Below are 20,958 nucleotides of genomic sequence, written 5' to 3' on the forward strand. Positions count from 1 at the left end.
CAATGCCAGCCTCCAAGCAAATCGTTTTGCAGCTGAGATGAAAAGCAATCAAGAGGAACACCTTCATAACCATGGAGCCTACTAGATGGAGTTCAATGGAGTGAGTCGTTAAGCTCTGCCTGTCCTATTGTGAAACAACCCGAAAGCTAAACTATGGCATTTAATTCTTCCAGATTCTTGTAGCAAGAAAGCCTAATTTAAAAAGGAAGTCAATTTCAATTGAATCATTTAATGGTTTTCAAAAAGTGTTTTTTTAATATTTAGAGATTCATTTCACCACTGTCTCAGAACCCAGGTCTTGCTCTTGCCCAGGCCGTGGAAATGATATCTATGACAAGTCCTGGGCTAACTTCCAGAGACATTTCCTTTCCCAAGCACAAACTTGTAGTGACCATTGGCTCTGGAACCCTGGTGTTCCTTGCTTAATGGTGATTTTCCCACTGAGTCTTGGCAACAAAAATGGACAGCAGCCCAGTAACTTGATATCCTGGAGGACCTCTGCTCCTCTAGGTGCTCCCTTAATCTGAGTCTTGACAGGTAAAGTGTTCTGGGCTATTACTTCCGTGCAAGGGGAAGAAGCAGCAGATCTCACTGGTCAATGGCACCTCTGTGTCTAAAGATCCTATCTAACAAGATCGCACTAACAAGCATTGCTATTTAAGAGTGTTCTTCCAGAAATCTTTTGCTATTGAACCTCATGCAGCTTAAACCTTAACACACATCCATGTGTACAAGGCCACCTTTCAACCTGTTCCCTCACCAGTGAATCAGGCTAAGCGATACCTTATGGCAAATATGATTCACAAGCTGACGTAGGCCTCCACCCATACTGCTGCTAGGCACATTGCAGTGATTACACCTGAACAATGCCAGCTTCAAATAATTTGGCCGAATCCTGATTAGTGAAATTAACGTGCTTCTTTCACTCAGTTTCATTTTTGATCAGTTTTGCTCCATCAGGGTGTTGTTTTCAGCCCAGTGATGGTTAATATTCTTTGATGGTCAGTAGTGAAAAAGGAAGCTTTGTCAGTAGTTGAGGAAGATACTCCTACCTGTTAGGTCGACTGCAGCCAAATAGTCTAGAAAGCATTAGTCCAGCCCCAGTTCAGAGCCATGGCACAGCTTGCTTTAGCTCCAACATCAAGAGATTTACAGCATTAATGTAGCTGCTCACAGACTGCTGCTTTCTTGAATCTTGAAAGACCTAGACCTGTAGGTTGCCTCATTCAAGAAAGAAGCACTCTTTCTTCAAAACAAGAACTGGTTGTGTTATGTCTTGAAGTATACTGTACATAAGAGGCTACTGCCTACACTTGAGGTTTGTATTAAGTTGTACAGGTACTGTATATATTATTAAGCAGGGTTCTGACAGACTGATTTGCCTTTGGCTCCATCCCCTCCCCAGCCCAAAATGCTTAATCCTCTACCACTGGGGTCAAGAGTATACCAGTGGCTGTTGGATATGATTCTTCAATGTCACCTTTCCCTTTCACTGCGAAGCAATGTTCACCAAACATTATGTTGTTTATTCACCAATGGGGAACGTCAGATGAATTTAGATGACTGTGAGACACATTAGGTGATTAGTTTACTGACTGATAATTTGTTATTGTAATAGTATCAGTGCAAGAGAAACCACAGGTTTAGTCTTCTGGATGTGGCTGGCTGAGGAACAAATGGTGTGATGTCACCATCTGTGTTATTATGACTGAACACTGCAAATTACAATTCCCACTAAAAAGAAGTTGATTTAAGAGTAACAGTTTAAGTTATCATTTAGTCAATTTTTAATTTACAAAGACTCAAAGGTTAAAATATTGCTACACATCTCTGGTTACAGTTAGAGTTGCATCGGACCAAAATTGATAGGCTCAGAATATCGTAATATTCTCCCTCAATCAGAATTCAAACATGTTTTTAATAAACATAGCTTTTTCTTAAAGATTCAGAAAATCGGGATATGTTATAGTCCTTCTACAGCCAAGACATTTGCCACTCATAATACAGCAGCCCCATCCAAAGCCAAAAACAGTTTTCCATACAAAACTTCAGAAGCTTGATCAAGGAAAAACATTCTTTATTTAAGGAGAGCTGCATGTGTGTATGTGTAAAATGTGGTATTTGCTATAAATGTATATTTAATTTGATATATAAAATAATGCAAATTATTTATATTATATAACTGTATTTGTTGACTTTGCTCTACATAATAAGGGAATTAGGTGAGCTCAAATAGCACATGCTATTTTCCTAGAGATGTTATGTGAGGTACAGTATACAGTACTTGATGATAAATAGGGTATATGTAAATATTCAGTCTTTTTCTTCATAATAATGTCTGATTTAATCCATTTATAATATTATATTTCTATGTTTTAAGAAGGATTAAAAAAGGCTAACAACTGTTACTCATTAGCTTTTCACTTGCAAAGAAAGGCAATGCAAAACAGAAACATGGGCACATATCTCAAAGCACAGGAAAGAATAAGAAATTATTTTATTACTTGCTGTCATCCTTATGTATACAGAATTAATCAAAAAAACACACAGAACTTTTTTTTGCCTTTTTTCCCTTGTTTTGGAAAGCAAATCCAGGAGCAGGTTTAATAGTTCCCCTTTCAGTTTTTCATGAACAAGGGAAATGAATCATAACAAAAATACCACCATCTGTAGCAGAGTGATAAATGAGAAAGTGGTTTGTGTTTGTGGAAATTAGGCAAGTGCAGTGAGCACAGATGTTGCCATGCAGCGTAGTTATATTAAGATCCATTTATATGCCCCTTGAACCTTCATTTATAGAAGTCTAATGCTAGAGTGCATTTTTTGTGTGAAGAATGTGCATGCCTTTGCTGACAACAGTGAACATCAACAGCACAACCAACATTGAAGGGTCATATTAGACAATAGTGGTTTGGAAAATAGCTATAAAAGATTTCTAAAAATATTATTTAGAAAAAGAAAAAAAAACATTTCCTGTTTTTTTGGGGGAATATGTTACCTTACCACATTGCAGAGGATGATTCACTGGGACCAGTCAAAACGCAGCTTGATGGGATCTCTGGAGCAAGCCACTCGCAAGTCTTTTCAAACATCCTCCTCTCATTTATAACTCTTTTAATTTTAAAATTAAATGTTTATATATTATAGTTGCTTCATTTTCTAACCACTTCAATCCATTTTCTAACCACTTCTTCTAATTCAGGGTCGTAAGGGGGCTGCAGCCTCTCCCAGCAAGCTATGGACAAAAGGAAGGATACACCCTAGATCCCTAGAATAGGACACCATTACAGGGCATACACAAACACAGACTCACACCAGGGCTGATTTTCCCAGAAGCCAATTAACCTACCTGTATGTCTTTGGACTGTGGGAGGAAAATGGAGCATCCAAAGAAAACCCATATGAACACATGGAGAACTTATTGTACAAACTCCATACTCCATAGCACCCCAGCTCCAGGACTGAACTAAGCACCCTAGCCCTGCAAGGCAGGGATGCTAACCACTGTGCTACCTTGTCATCTTGTTTCAGCCACTTAAATTAAAAAAACTGAATTAAATCTGAGTGTTCAACATAAGCCCAAACAAATTTTAGCATCAATTATATGTCACAATTCAGTGTTTGCTTTTGTTTGATGATTTGTCTATACCAGACAAAAACAGAACTCTAATCAAAATGCATGTTGTTTTTTAGAGCAGCCAAAAATACATCATACATACAGACATACATTTGAGATTACATACAATGTAGACCATTTGGCATTCAATTGTCATTTATATCAGACTTATTATTTTGTAGCCATAAGCAAATACTACATAAATCCGATTGAGCCTTGTCATTAAAGTAATGCCTTTCTTCGATGAGATGTATTAGTTTAGTGTAGAGCTGATTCTGTGGAACAATATGCCAAGGGAAATCATTAATAAAGCGAAAAAAGGTCTTCCAACAGCCCCTGAGTTACCATAAACTGACAAGTGAAACAATTGTCTTTAGTGCCACTAAAGTTTAAATAATGAAGTCTATCACAAAGTGTATTGTAAAATGAGAACAAAACATTGTTGACCAAATGAACAGTCAAAAAAGAAAAATAATAAATTTAACCTTATTCACATCAGATGTTGTATTTTTATAATCAGCATGAATTATGTTATTCCCAAAAAATCCAGTTACTAGAAAAAATGGAAGTCTATTTTCTTTTTTTTTTGCATTGCACCTTTTTTGCATATTCTTTAATTTGCAATTAGCTAAATAGTACTACACAATTGTTAAATCACCAACAAAGGTATACATTCACTCATGTCCTCACTGGAATCAGCTTTGCATTGAATCCTGCAGGGAGTCATGCAACTTACAGTATCTTTGCACTTCAGTGAAGGCACTGGTGATTTTGTTTCCTTGTTTTTTGATATAATATAACCATACTTTGCATTGAAAATGATGCTGCATTCACCTCAGGCACTGCACTGGGAAATCTAATAACATAAAAAACAAATGACAAATTCAGCAATAGAACTCAAAGCTTTTTGCTCCCTTTTATTTAAGAAAATGTAAACTACTGTATAGCAAAGGACAACACAGATTTTGTTTTCTTAAGGTAGATTATCATCAATCTTCAAGCACATGATTTGTTATTCAAACGTCTGAAAATGTGTTAATTTTTCAGTTTAAAAATTATAGATTTCATTGTAATGCCCAACTTACATCAAAGGATAGCTCAACAGAAATTACATTTATGGTCTTATAACTGGTTGAAAAAAAATGAAACATACAGCATTATTGTGTGTAGACGGAGACTAAGTAATATTTAGATACAATATAGTATTTTAAGATGATTAAATATACAGTCTAAAAATGATTACTGCCCTGAGCTACAGTGCATCAATGTTTTTGTTATACAATTGGGTCACGCATTTAAACACTAGGACAACTGTGCATCTCTCTCTCATCCTAGCGTTAATCCCGCAACAGCAGGGTCCGCTTGTCGGCACGCCCGTCTCCATTTAGTGGTTTGAACCAAATCTTTGAGCTGACGTTGCCATTAAATGCGACCGAGAATACTCCAACCGGCGCGTCGCTCCGCCTGCCGTCGGAGTGGGAGGTGGGGAGAAGGAGAACAAAGTAATGTAGCCAATTCATAGAGGGGGATTATTAGGAGGCATAGGAAATTTGGCCAGTTACAGCCCTACTCTTTTCAAGAAACACCCTGGGATTTTTAATGACCACAGAGAGTCAGGACCTTGGTTTTTACGTCTCATTCGAAGGACAGCGCCTGTTTACAGTATAGTGTCCCCCATCACTATACTGGGGCATTAGGACCCACATGGACTGCAGGGTGATCGCCCCCTGCTGGCCCCACTAACACCTCTTCCAGCAGCAACCTTAGTTTTTCCCAGGAGGTCTCCCATCCAGGTACTCACCAGGCTCACATCTGCTTAGCTTCAGTGGGTTGCAATTTTGGTCACCTTTTTATCAAAAATATTGTTGCTCTGTAATGTCAAAGGCAGTGACAAAGTCAACCCTAAGAATTTCTTCAGAATGAACAGTGAAACACAAACCAGAGGGTACAAAAAGAGTACACTCTTGACCCAATGAGTTGTTTGAGTATGGAAGAAAGTAACCAGTCATACTGGTGAAGCCAATACCCTAGTTCCTTTCAAGAAATGGCTGCAATTAATTGGATGAATTAATTACTAACAAATGAGTTAAACGGGCCTAATGGCTTTCTCTCATTTGTAACCTTTCTTACAGTATGTTCTTAATTTACTGACATTAGTACCTAATTTACAATTTAATGAGCATTTATCCTATTACACTTCATGTTTCTTAGTCTAAGAATTGATAAGCCCAAGGCTTTGCAATATTATATAATATGTCATGTAAAATTATTTGCCAAGCAATACCTGGACAATAAAGTAGAATACGGGATGGCTACAAAAACATATCAGAATCTCCATTTTAGAATGCCAAAGGCTTGTGCTTTGACAGCATGAGAACATTAATATGCATAGTGCTAAATAAGAACGTGGATAGCAAAACTACTGGAGGCAGAAAAGAGCTAGGTTTCTCACATTATCTCTGTCACCCATTAAACATGAATACTGATGCTTAACCTTCAAAAGATTAGTGCACTATAGTGCAATATTTTTGCATTGATGCCTTTACCTTTATGTAAGAAAAATAAATCAAGAAATATGGGCACCAATATTTCCCCCTGTGGTTAAAAGCAAATGTGTAGTACCCTACAGCCAAAGTCTCCACAAATGTTGCATACGTATTGAAAATTAAATGAAACAAGATTTCCAAAGCATGATTAGGTGATTATTACTGCACATGTTCTTACACAAAACCATTTTCATTTTACCTTTTTATCTAAACAGGTCATGGAAAATAATTATTAAAGAGCAGAAATGAACTAGTCCAGGTACTTGCCTGGAGCACAAGTTGGGCTCCTTGTTACTAGTTGACTGTGTTCAGGAATCTCCAAGCAGTGATATACAGTACAACTGACTTTACACTATTGGAGGGGAAGTCAGACTAGTCAGCCAGCACTCTTGGCTCCCAGCGAAACTTTGACCCCTGAACTTTGACAGGCGTGTGGTGATGTCAGCGAGGGGTGACGCAGTGATGTGTTGATGCAGTGATCTATAGTGTACATCACTGCAGATCTCGTATCAGATTAAAAAATGGCTTGAGTGATGGGCAGGTTGCAGGAGCCTGTTTGTCCATCTGCATTTTCCCTTTGGAGGTACAGGTGAAGCCAATATAAGCTGAGATGTAAATATTCAATAGTGTTATAAGAAACCATTGACTAGTTGTTGAAAAGGCAGTGCCAGTTCCCATCCAGACTGAAGGACTTTAAGAACAAGGAATGATTTTTTTAACATGGACACCTGTCATCATTACATACAGAATAGACTAGACTAGATTGGACTGATATTCTGTAGTCTGTCAATAATAATACCAACATTTACCCATAATACATTTTAGTTGGGGTTGGATAGGGATGTATAGAATATCAAAATGCTAATCAAGTGACAAGAAAAGTCAACTATCTGCTGTATGTTGGGTAGAAAAATCAAGTGACAAGTCAAATAAGTATCTATGTTGGGTAGAAAAAAAATGTCTGTTTAAAAGTAAAAAACTAGGAATAAAATAAAGATATGTTACCTTAAAAATTTTACAATGCACCAGAAAGACTTAATTTAGAATAATGTCTAAAATTTTGGACAACACTTACAAAAAAGTCATTGCTGCGCTGGAATTAGTCCAGTGAAGTGCAGATACTTTCCCGGGACTAAAAACATTTCTCACACTGACAAGCTGAAAGAATTACTTTCTTAGTCTTGAAGAGAAATTACTATGAAGAGACTTGATTCAAGTATTCAAAATCTTTAAAGCCGTTGAAAAAAAGTCAGCCAATGGGAACAACATGTAAATACATTTAGAACTAAGAATAGGAGGCATGTTTTACACAAAGTGGTGTAGAGGTACGAAACAAGTTACCCAGCTATGCTGAAGGTGATGTCCTGGCTTCTTTCATGAAACAGCTGGATAAGAACCTCAAATACAGTAAATTATCTTCTAGCAAGCAATTGGTTTAAGTGGACTGAAAGGCCCAATCTTCTCTGTACCCTTTCTTACTGTATGTGTATCATAAAATGTATTTTCCATATGAAATAGATGTTGTTTCAGAAACTGAAATTCATACAAATGCATTGTAAACACATGGATATATATTTGATTAAATTATGTTTTGTACAGGATAGTTCTACAGCTTAACACTTTATAACTGCAATACATTTAACCCTAATTATTAATGCACAATCCTAACCAATCTTATATTATGATATGATATTGCAATATTGTAGGTTGGGATATCCCTGTAGAAAACATTAGAGCTTATATCTTCTGAGTTTGCATGTGCAAAGGGAAAGCGCGCACAAGGGCTGTGCCAGCTAATCACATCCATTAAAAACAGCTAAACAGCTTGATTTTAAATTATACAATTAGCTGTCGGTGTGTGCATCATCTACCGATTACTTTTACTTGAAGAAAGTTAAATTCTTTTTAAATTGCCCAACAATAATAAAGTGAGTTTCACCTCTTCACACTAGTTGTATAGAAAAAAAGAGCCCAATGACCATTACCAAGAGACTGCAGGAGCTGTTTGTTAATCAAGGTTCTGAATCCCATGTGGAGATACAGGAGCATTTATATCCACAGAGATTTTGCTGTCATTTTGGAAACAGCAGCTTTTTTGGAGTTGTTGGGAAAAGATGCAGAGCACAATTATGTCAAATATAGGTGATGGCTTATTGTTATTCAATGCTTATTTCATGGTGCTGTTATATTCACCACATTTTGAGGCCTACCCACCAGCTTTAACTGCAATGCTTGCATAACCTCTCCATCTATCAACGAAATAATATTTGTTACTGTTTGGTAAGGGCTAGTCAAGACATTCCATGTCAATCTGAAATGAACATGCTACTCTATCAGAGTATCTTAACTCAAATGATCACACTGACCAAGTCAGACAGATTTCTATACAATATTGATATCAATTGACATCTTTGATGTTTGTTGTTCTTGAAAATGGATCTGTACCTATTCCTCTTATACCTAATGGATTTAACTACATTAAAAATATAATATATTTAGAAGTACAATTACAAAGCTAAAAATCATATACAGGTACTGGCAATCAAATTAACAAAATGGACTACATGCTTCTATCACCCTGTTTATAATATGTTTTATGATCCAAGATGTCCCAACGTGTGGTAAAAATAAAGCAGACAATAGGTGAGGTGAAACCCTAAAAACTGTTGTTAAAGACATTCCCAGTCCCAGCTTAAAGACATTGATCATACAAAATTATTTGCAGAAACCTTGCTTCCTAATTTTTCAGATGTGCCAAAATATACTGTATAACTTCACTAACATTCTTTAAGCAGTCCACACTCTTAAACTGATAAGATATTTCTGTATGTTACATTTAAATCTCTAGAAAGGGATGATTAATTACTCTTGCTGATGTATAGCAGCCCAAAATCAGAATGTAAACTACAGGGTTGCCTCTTCTACAGGGTTATATCAGAACACTCTGAATATTAACCATAAGAAAAGAAATTACACAAAGAAATAAACATACTACTGGAGGAAAATATCACTAATCGAAAACATGTATATACTGGAATAGTGCACTGTACATAATAATGAAGCTTTAAGCAATACTGCTTAAGAAAAGCAGTAAAGTTACTTATCCTTAAAATGAACAGTAGGAGCTTTTGTTTTTACTCAGTGCACAACACAAATGTTTATAAAGGTATGGGAAAATGTTTATGACAATAATATGTTCAATATCTTCTAACAAAGTCAGCACCTACAGTCATAAAACAAGTATTTTATCTTCTCTGCAAATGATGGATTAAAAACATTCATACTATTAAGCTTCAAATCTATCCAAATAGGCTGGGGGATCAGTCAAACTTCAAAATTCACAGATCCCTCAGTTCATCTCTTTTCAGTCTGTTTGATCATGTGAGAGTCACTGCGCTTCCCACCCCAGAAAATGCAGATTAGAAGCATTTCATTTAATGTATCCACAGAATGTAAAGCCACCCGCAAGTACTGGAACTGGAATCTAAAAATTCAGTTATCCCAGTTTTGATTAGAACCTACATAATTTGGAGGGCAGTTTGCAGGATGCTTTTGTCTTATCTTATAACTAAACAGCTGTACTGTTTAGTTATTATAGACAATTGCAGACTAAGTATAGACTACATCAGTCCCGTACTCTGTCCTATGTTCCATTAGCCTAGTCCATACTCTCCATCACATTCATGCAGTACCTAATGCATTCATCGCATTCAGGGAACCAGCTGTAATATCTAGAAACTGCATATATCACTATCCTTAATAATTAATACTCATTAAGCAATCATAGATTACAACTGTGCTGTGCAATTACAGCCTATTGCCAGTGGCTGATTTCAGTGCTATAGGGTTTAGTCAGTGTCATGCCTTCAAAAAAATCCCTGATACGTCTTTGGTTTGTAAGGAGTTAAACCTGGAAAATTTTAGGATCAGTGTTAGCCTGAAAAAGCAATAAAAGCCACTTCATGCTTCAATGAGATACTATATAATATATCTTGCTATGAAGTGCAATGATATCATAAATATCTGATCACATACTGTAAATATATGACACTAAGTATAGTTTGAGCAATTGGACCTTGGTCTCAAACCATAATTTCTACTACTGCCAATTGCTCAGCCCACACAACAGGGTGCCCACAACACTCAAAGTCTGTTCTCCTACCTTGAGAATCCTGAAGAATCACAATACCATGCCTCAACTTGCACAAGACCAGGTACAGTATATATGGATTATTTTTCATTTGCCACACTATAATGAAACTCCTGTAAAATATTTAAATGATTTAAAAAACATGATAGAAGACACTGTTCTGTCAGTGAAATAGAAACATAATGGGCTAAAAGTATAACCACTTGTACAGTAAGTCCCAATTTACAGTACCACAACCATGTGGTGAAATATTATTTCCATCTTGTCTTTTTTCCAGGCAAAGGGAATGTATAGGTCTTTAAAATAGCCAAAAGACTTTTTAAACAAATCTTAATAATAATAACCATCTGACTTAGATATTTACTGTATTTGTGGCTGAGTTCAGTTACTTTTCCAGTTGAGCCTAGAATAAAGGGGAAAGTATTTGAAATAAATGGATTGCTTGTCACATTTAAGCCAAAAGTGTCTCTTTTGTTCAAAGCATGCATGATACTGATCTAATTTAACTCTGTGCTTTAATTTGACATGTAGATCATAGACATTAAATGAGAAAATCAGTTCTCCAAGAAATAACCATACAAATTATTGACAGTAACAGCAACCCTGGGAATTTTGAATAATGACAATACAAGGTTACATAACATATATACTTTATATTGTTATTCTGCAATATAAAAATAATCTAGCCAGGGCAAAGAAATAGATTTGAAGCCAAAAGGATATAAACACACAGGTTAAGTCTCATACAGCAAGAAATATCAAGAACGTCACAAGGAGGTTTCAGCTTCAAGAGGGGTTCAATACACACCACACACCAGAGTGACAAACAGCAGCATTCAGATACTGCAACCCTCTTGCTTATTTTCATGGGGAGGGAGAACAGAATGTGAAAATGAAGACCACACACAAACGGCAGCCAACTCAAATGAAGTGTAAAGGCCAATCAATTTAAGCAGTAGGCTAGCAACCAACACTCAAAACAACAAGTTGAGGCAGCAGCTTGGTGACAGTGACAAGGTCTGATAGCTGTCCTGGAGGATCTGTCAGCTTGATTAGGTTTGTTGATTTGTAAACAAAACAACCATTGTACTGTACTAATGTGCAATAGCCATATGATTGAGATAGATGCTGCTTTTACCATGTAAATAAATATTTCTAAAGTGTAATTATTCAGTCATATTTTACTGTAAAGTAGAGCATCATTGTTTTATTTTTGTTACAGTACAGTATGTGAAAAATAGTTTACCTTTTAGTTTATCTTTCTGTGTAAAGTGTACTAACTTTGTAAATCTTTTTCCAATGAAGTTGTGGCACAAATAGCATTTTTTTTGTAAAATTAAACTCTTGGTAGCCACAATACTGGATTGGCCCCATCGAGTATCTGATCGTATCTTCTTTAAATTAAAATCTCGATATCATTGATTAGAAGTTCCACAGTCTGTGATCTATGGGTTTTACCAATGCAGGAGTATAATTACACTGAATGAAGATAAGAAAGGTTACAAATGAGCATGTAATTCAGCCTACTCATTTCATCTGGCTGTTGGTATCAGAGGAAGAAATAACTTATCTTGCATTACAGATAAAGTTACTGTATGTCACTTCAAAGTAATTATTTATTTACTGTATTAAACATTAATAATAAAGATAATGTATCAATTATACCGACACAGGTGGTTGTTAATAGGTGAGTTAATCTTGGCTACTTTATAAGACAGCTTATAAAGTAAAGAAAAATAAATTACCAGGTCTCTTAGAGATATACAGTATCTGGCTAGCTTTGAGTACTTGCTTATCACAATTATTTTGAACTGGTAGGTGGGGATGGCATAGTTGTAGGTTGAAAATAGGTGGCCTACTTATAAATTAAATTCAGAACACAAACTAAACAACTAGCAGTCTACTGGCACAAAGAAATGTTGATTGCACTGGGTTGGACTTCTATTTCTAATATTTGCATTGATATGGTCCTCATGCCTGAAATTTGGGACTTGTGCAAGATGTGGACAGCTCTCTACAGTTCAATTACATCTGTGAAAACTGGAATAAAATGGAAAAGTAAATGGATTGGAGCTGGTGCTGCAGGAAGCAAATGAGCGATCTGGAGATGAAGGAAGTGGTGAATTCCACATTCATGGGCGGAAACACCACAAGTTGCCAGAGCAAAGCAAAAAGAAACAATGCCTCACCCTGCCTAACCCAGCCATCAAACAACAATTAGTATATCATTCTTCATGTCAGCAGCCCACTCTCTGATGTCCATCAGGGTGGTCTACTCTTGATTCAGCTCTAAAGAAAACTTGACCCTATTGCTGGTGAGTCCACACGAGGCTTTTCTCACACAACTACATTATGTTGCATCAATGAAAATTAGTGAGCACAGGACCCAGTGGTTGTCTGGAATGCAAATGATGACTGTGCTTCCTCACAGTTAAACCACTGATGGGTTGGTAGTTCTAATCTGGCGCTTTTGATTTGGAAAAACTGGCTGTGCAAATCAATCATGAAAATGAAATGTGATGACGTGCCAATCTTGCTAAGGTGTCATGATTCCTAGTTTCCAGGGTGTAATTGTGGGCTATGAAATCCTCAAATGATAAGTCGTAATGTAGGATCTTAGTCCAGCTTCCAATATGTAGCTATTGTAATCTAGATAAACAGGGCTTATGCATAACATATCCACACAGCTTCATGTTTAATATTTAAATGTAAGTTAGGAAACAAAATGTGTTATTCATAGGTTAACAAAACTCTTGTAGCAGTCACTCAATAGAGGGGTAATACCCATTAACATGAATATTGTTAATATAGTGCGTATCTACAAAAAGTGAAATGAATATGAACCAAGTAAGTATAGACCAATAATGCTTAGTTCCTTTTCTCATAAAGTTATGAAAACAATAATTTGAAATAAACTAGCTCATGTACTGTATGAGGAAATTGGATTCTACAGGAACCTGAAATAAGGCTTCTCATAAAATCAGTCATAGAAAATTCAAAATTGGAATTATAACAGATTAATGGATAGAATGACTAAAATTAGAGTAATGAAATTAATGGTGTGCCACAGGGATCTGTATGGGGTCCACTGTTCTTATTTGTATCAATGTTCTAGATTCTGTTTTATCGATGATCCCAAAATCAAAGGATTAGCATATACAGGGATTTTAATATGATATAGGCAAACATCTGACCTGATTTTGTAAAATGAACAAGTTTACATTATCATCAAAATGAATGGTGAGGGTTACATGCAGGTAGCAAAAAAACAAAGTATAAATATAAAATGGAAAACACTTATCTTGAAGAAGTTACTTGTGGCAAAGACGTAGGTGTTTTGGGTGCATCTTTTAAGTGGAGCACTATTTCTTAGATATCAGTGATATACGTAAAAACTGAAAAAAGAATCACTTATACAACTATTGCTATTGCAACCTTAGCAACAGCTACATGTTGTAGAAATCAAGAATATTAGCTTTCCATTCACATCTATTTCTCCACTTCTCTTGAACTAGATTGACATTGATTATTTTTGTTTATTTCAATAAGAAAATTACAAGGTCTTTTAACTGTCTTCAAAAATCTGCTTCTATCTGCTTGGCTACAGTTTCAGTGAGACCAATGGTGGTACAGTCACCCTGGCAATTTGGAGGAGTTAGGAAAACGTACTGTATGCCATGTTTTCCCCACTGTTGTCATGCTAAAACACACCCCTGCCAAGCTAGATCTGTGACATCATCAGACAGGGGCACTGTGGTTGGATACATGTAGAAAACTAAAGGGGGCGCTATATACTGTATACAAGACTGTTACAGCCATACCATTGTTTCACATCCCTGATTTAGAACATCATTCATTGTCTGAAGTTCCCCATTTTTGTCTTTGAGACTATTTTGTTTATTCTTTATTATTACTTTGGTGCTGTATTACTGAAAAAAGTAAAACTTTCAATACTGAAAAAATACTATAAAACTTTGTTTTTTTGTATTTCCTGTGGAAAGGGGTAGATTGTCCTTAAAAACACAGTTCCTAAAAAGCAATTGCAGATGGTAATCTAACTAATTCTATTGGGCACGTTTAATGAGAACAGTAAATACATTGATCACTTTACATTTGTTAGGTTTTTTTAGCACATTCACTACAAATATTGCTTATTGCTTGCATTCATTACAATTGTAGTACAGCCAAGACATGCCTAAAAAAGATGTATACATTTAAATCTGAAAATTACAAAAGAGCATTTTTCAAGTGTTGTTAGCCTTTAACAAAACAAGCAAAGATGACTAGTAGCAGCAGGATAACACAATTCTACTATTATAATTGAGAGCTTAATGTTTCCCCATCGCAAATCTTCCTATATACTGTAGCTGACAGTATATTCTTATTTTGAGTGTTATTTTGTGGGATCTGCCTGGAATACATGCTTATCCACAGCAAACTTTATCAAGTAGTAGAGTAGCTATCTGCTAGTAGCTAGTACAAAGACATAGCTCCCTTCCTACTTCCATGTCGGTATACTCTTCCAAATTGCTGCAGTGTCTTCCACCGCCCACCACAGACAATCTCAAGTTAGCCTCTGCTGCTAGTGCTGCCACCTGTTCGCTTGCTTGTGTTTTGTCACCCACATCATATGTGCTTCTCATTCACTGCATATCCATACAAATCTACTCAAACAAGCTCAAGCCTGCATCATATGCACTTCTTTATATGTGGTACGTGCATGTTCTGCTTGATTCCTGAGAAACTGCAGCCAAACCAAATTGCTCTAAGTGTTTTAGCTCACTGTTCAAAATCTGCATTTGGGGGCTTTGGAGTTCCATTTGGTGGGGGGGGGGGGTTAACAGTGCTGATCTCTGAACAGTGCTGTCATATCCTCAACCAGGCAAGTTAATGTCAAAGTATATTATCTCTTTATATTCATTGGCTCGTTTTGCCAATGAATTAGAATTACACTGAACTATTGAAAAATCAGAAATGGAAAACTACAGGATGTTGAAAAGGCTGGATAAGATCTTTGGATCAATTATCTACTGATAAAGAACAAACAACAACCATTCAGCTATTGTTACGTACTTATAAAACCTGGCAGATTGAGTCTGCCCGGGACTCCAGAACTCCCCAGTTCACCACCCCTGGCCTGGCGCCCAGATTAAGTCAAAGTGTCCATAACAAACAAAAACACCTGATGGTGGCTTCTGTTGAGTAGTTGTACAAGGCTGCTGGCAAACCAAAACAACATTGAATTTTTGCATTTAGTATGGAAAACATTATCTTTATTTTAATATCTTTACAGAAGGATTAAAGAGGTTCGGGACTTAACAGAAGGATTAAAGTGGACTTAACATCCTGTATGCATCATTAATACCAACATGACTTTCTTTCATTCATGTCAAGCCTACATGAATTCAGTTTCATGTAATCTTGTCTATTTCCCCAAACTACAATGTAACTTTAGCAAACTTTTAAGGTTCAGTTAGCAATAATATTTGCACACCAAATACAAATTCAGTGTGTCAGTAAAATAAGGCAAGTTAACATGCTTAATTTCAGTAATGAGTCTAGTGGATAATGTGAGAATTCTTAATGAGGATCAAGTTCATGTTCCCAGATATCTTTTAAACAGGTTCATCTTGCTTGCATGCTACCCACCAGCTCTGGGATTTCCACTGATGGTTTGCTGAAGCCACTAAAGGAAGTAGTTACAAAATGTGGTTTCTTATTGATGAAGCATTCACACGCGTTGGAGTTTCTGGTGGTTCAGAAGGCTTTTAACCACATTACATATCCATAACCTTGTAGCCACATCAGAGAGGTTCCATGAAAGACTGATATCCCTGGTGAGTCATATTAAAGTGGCTGGAAAGCCAAAGAGGAATTATTTATGGTTAGTTACAAAAAGATAATAAAAATCACTAATCACTAATCATAAATTTAGTAAAAACATTGCCTTTATAATCATTTCTAATCATAAAATACTATTCAACTACATGCAGTGTTTTTTTTTCAAATAAATTTAAATATAAAATGAGCACAAAGAACAAAACAAACAGCTGGAAAATGGCTATGTGTTTTTTTTTAGTAAATGATACATTTTCCTGCATTGCAATCAGATTATGAGAAATCTTTTGAGTATGCAGACTGAGAATCAATTATGTGTGTCTTATGATTTTGTTTTGTGTTTTTAACTCTCAAGCATGTAAAATATTTTATTACTGCATTTCTTAGTAAACTGAACATCAGTCAATGCAAATGAGTTAACATTCCAGTGCATTACTGTCAATTTCCAAGTTCTCAGAGAAATCTATAGTATGCCTTTTAAAAGTATCACTAAGACAATATAGGTATGATACAATTTTGATGTAAGAAATATTACTTGTCAAATTTTAATTTTCAGTCCTATAGGTTGTTAATATATAAGGACAATTGCATGTTATTAGTGTGGTAAAATTCAGGAATTTTCTATTATGTTTAAGAAATACAAAAAATCATGTTAAGGATGGCATGTTCAATATAAGACACCAAGCTAAGGTAGACTCAAAATGCAGAACTCTATTTAGGATCCCTCAAGAAAGTTCAGAGTGTGTACAAGTATCAGATTCCCCTGTTTTCAGATCCAACCATACTTATTTAGGATTTAGAATACAGAGTAGACAGATGAATACACAGTACCCAGATGAATGGTATTTCTAACAAGAGCATTCTTTAAAGTAATATTTCCACTTCTTATTGCATGTGCAGTATCCAGTATATTGTGGTAAACATTTCTTTTTGTAATTTCCTGACGTTCTTTAAAGTATCTTGTTGCTCTTTATTGATTCCAGAACCACAATATTATTACCCATGATGTAAAAAAATACAGTTCTATTAGTAATATGGAGCAATATTGGAGTACACATGGAACTGAATATTTTCAATGTGGTACAAAATGGGTAATATTATTTATCCATTGCATTCGTAATTAAGTTCTGTAATTCTGAGTGGTATTTTCATTGTTACAGCATTTTGAAAACCTGCAGCTGTTTAACAGCAGTATTAACAAGGATATGTTCTGTATATTTTTGTCCTCAAAAATACGACTAGAAAAGGGGAGCTTTTCAAATGAAAGAAAATTTATATTCCCTACTAATGTTTACGTTTCCTTGTGTTATTGGACTTTACTTGTGCTATCATATTTTCAACAGCAGAGTCATCTTGGAAGATGTTCTTTCATCACTCATAAAATGCGGTCTTTAACTAAGGTTCCTAGTGTTCATATTTTACTGACAGCTAAAATACTTGCATTGCAATACAAATGAATTTTGTGTATTGAATATACATTGGAAAACTTGAGAAAAAGTCAATTCAATTTTCTTTTACTTCAGCATTTTCTTAGTGCGTCCTTTGAAGGAAATTGTTATTTTGCCTTCTGGACTTTTAAATCTAACATCTCTGCATTATGAATACATAAATGCACCACAATAACTGCACAGGCTTGTCTACTTTAAAGCATTACATTTAGGTGGGGACGCACATGTACTACATGCACTGTAGATTTAAAAGCACTAATTGGAATAGAAAGAAATGTCTAGACACTCAAAAATCCCAGGAGGATGCCTGTGATTACAATGATTTTGTTGTGAAAAACAACAAAGAAATGAAGGTAAATGCAGCTAATGTTGAGTTACCACAATCACAATGCCAGTAAATGCCAGAAAAGTGGTATTAGACTCATTTAACACCTACGGTCTAAAACATATGTAAACCTTAAAAATTGTTAAATTAGTTGACTTTATAAACATCGCACTGCACTGGGGTATTAGAGTGAAAGTAAAGAAAAACATTTATTCTTTTCTGTGGTAATTTCCTTATTACATCATTTAATATTATCTGTTGTCTATTGCAAATACATTGAAGCGATATGCCACTAAATACTGATGTGGAAAACAAACTTTTACACGGGAAGTAGTCTTCATACCAGTATATCCATTCACTTAAAAGAACAAATAAAGTTGAAGAAATTGTGCAGAGAACCTTAGGAAGTGATTACAAATCTCTTTAGCCTTCCCCCACAAATAAACACAAGCTAAAAAACAATTATTGAATTTCAAAACACCTAGGTCATTTTCAATCTGATGTCCCACATAATCAGAATGTTCTACAGGGTTTGCTTTAGCATCAGTGGATCTTGAATAATAATTTCTTCTGCTTTACACTGCTTAGATCTATAGTATTGGTGGGGATTGGTGGAGGACTGGAGAGATGCTTCTGGCTCAGTCAAAGCATTCTTGAAAAGGTCTTCTGTTGTAACTGTCTAATTGAATTTTATGGGTCCTTGATCAGAAACTCATGAAGAGGGTGCACTGAGGAAGTGATGGGGGATGGAGATGGGTTGAGGATATATATATATATGGTACTGGTTTGTTTTTGCTGGTGAGAAAAAAAGTACAATGAACATTGTTGACACAAGTATGATGTTCCACAGGGTTCTGTACTAGGACCATTAATATTTAGCATATAGTATATATGTTGCAGCTGGATTTCAGTAATAGGCATTATGTATTTGGCTTACACTGTTATGCTAACGCCAATCAAATTTAGTTGCAAACCAAATCAGATATTACTGCTGCGGCCTGTGCACTCTGTCAGCCTATTGGTTATTAAGATATGCATGCATTAGAACATTATAAAGCTGAATTGTGAAAAGACTGAGGTCTTCTGCTTATTCGTTCCCAGCAACTGTTATACAAAGGTCAGTGTTCTTAGTGTGGTTGTTATTGTTAATGTTGGTGAAATTAAAATATTAAAATAATATTTTTAAACCAATGAAAGTACAGATCTGTGACTTGGTGAACCGTGTTACCTGATGTCCATGATTTGGAACTAATCATGACATTAATGAGTTGCATTGTTTGGATGCAGTGTTAGATTTCCCAATAAAAATGACATATTCCCTGAATATGCTAGGTCAATTGAAATTAAATGTTGCATAAACTAGAACAGGTTGTCTGTCAAAACATTAAACATTCAGTTTGCTAAAATAGGAAATACTGCTGCTACAAGTCAAACTAAATTCACTTGAGCTTAACATGCCTACCTTTGCATGTTTTGCCGAATATACTGTATTTTCAGTACAATATTGCCAGTTTGTTACTAATCACAAAGGATTAGTAGCCTATGTGATTTATAGACTACAACTGAATTAAGGTGAAATGGAAAATTGTCTTGTTGATTCATACAGTTATAGTTATCCTGAAAACACATACAGGAAATCATGTACTCTATCTTCTATTTAAAACTATCCTCGTTCACGTAAAGAGATATGTGGACTTGGCTATCGATGATTGCTGCTTTTAGTTATACACTAGAGATTATAAATATTTAATTTGATTACAATAAGTTGTATTTTAAAATATGTATTGTGTTGTTTTCTAGTTCAGGTTTTTTTCATAAATTAATAAGCTGTAAAACTCATGACACCCTTGCGGCTTAGCAGAGTGAAATACATTTTACAAAATAATGAAAGGTGTTTTCATAATTAAATAGAAATTTATGGAAAACATATTTGTCTTTGCTTTCCTCCTGAGATTTAGAATAAACAAAATACATTGTAATATTTTTAGCCAACATGTTTTAACAAACTGTAAAATAATAAGTAAGCTCTGAAACTGTAACCACAAATCTTTTCAAACATTTACTGTAAGCTTCCAAAGTCTTCCAAAGTCAAACAAACAAATGAAGTTTATTTAATTTTAAACTGACTTGACACTAGAATACCACCCAGCGACTGGGCTGAGTAACACTGAGCTCAAGTCTCCTGTGTTTTTTTTTCTCCAATTGATTGACCTGCTGTTACAGACCTGCTTTTAAATTATGTGCTTCACCAGCACAGCCAATATTGCATTTTTTTTTTGTCTTTCACCACAGTTCTTTACCCGATGGAGAAATTTACAAAGTAATGAGCCCACAGTAAGGGAAATAAAAACAAAGAAACCTTGGTCTCAGTCATTTTGAGCTGCCTTATGAGTGAAAACCTAGAACTGACCCTTAAAACCATATGTAACAGGCTGCCTAAATAAACTTTAAAGGTTAATCTAAGATCCAGCTGGGCGTGAAGCCACCAGGAGATTACCTGGCAGATGCAGTGAAGACTGTCTTCTCAGCCGTGGCCAAGTAATGCTCTGAAATTCATGTACACTTCACTTTGTGAAAAAAGCCTATTTTCCTAAACCAAATGTGTGAAGTTGGCTGATTTGCAATATCATGATGGGAATAAGAAAAAGGCTCTTTAGAACAAATGTTTCTTTTAAATTTACTGTTTTCCATTTATTTTGTGAAGGCTGTTAAAAGCATTTTACGCTGCAAGGGAGGACATCGCTAAGTGTCAAACGCGCTAATAAATTAAATTCATAACAATCTGCAATGCTGCATACGGGACACATACGACTTGAGGTGACCTCAGCAAAGGAAGCCAAGGAAAATGCCCTCTGAAGTTTTCATTTTTTTTCCATATTCAAGAACATTCTGTTTCTTTTACAAGCTAACAAGTTTGATGTGGTACTCTGTCTTTTCCCTTCTAGGCTTGCAGCTGTTTTGGCAACAGAAAAAGAATCCCCATAACAAATCAAATAAAAGCCCATTCTGTGAAGAGGAATTGAAAACAGCAGGCC

This window comes from Atractosteus spatula, chromosome 3 (assembly GCF_055471065.1).
Source record: "Atractosteus spatula isolate fAtrSpa1 chromosome 3, fAtrSpa1.hap1, whole genome shotgun sequence".
Taxonomy (NCBI): Eukaryota; Metazoa; Chordata; class Actinopteri; order Semionotiformes; family Lepisosteidae; genus Atractosteus; species Atractosteus spatula.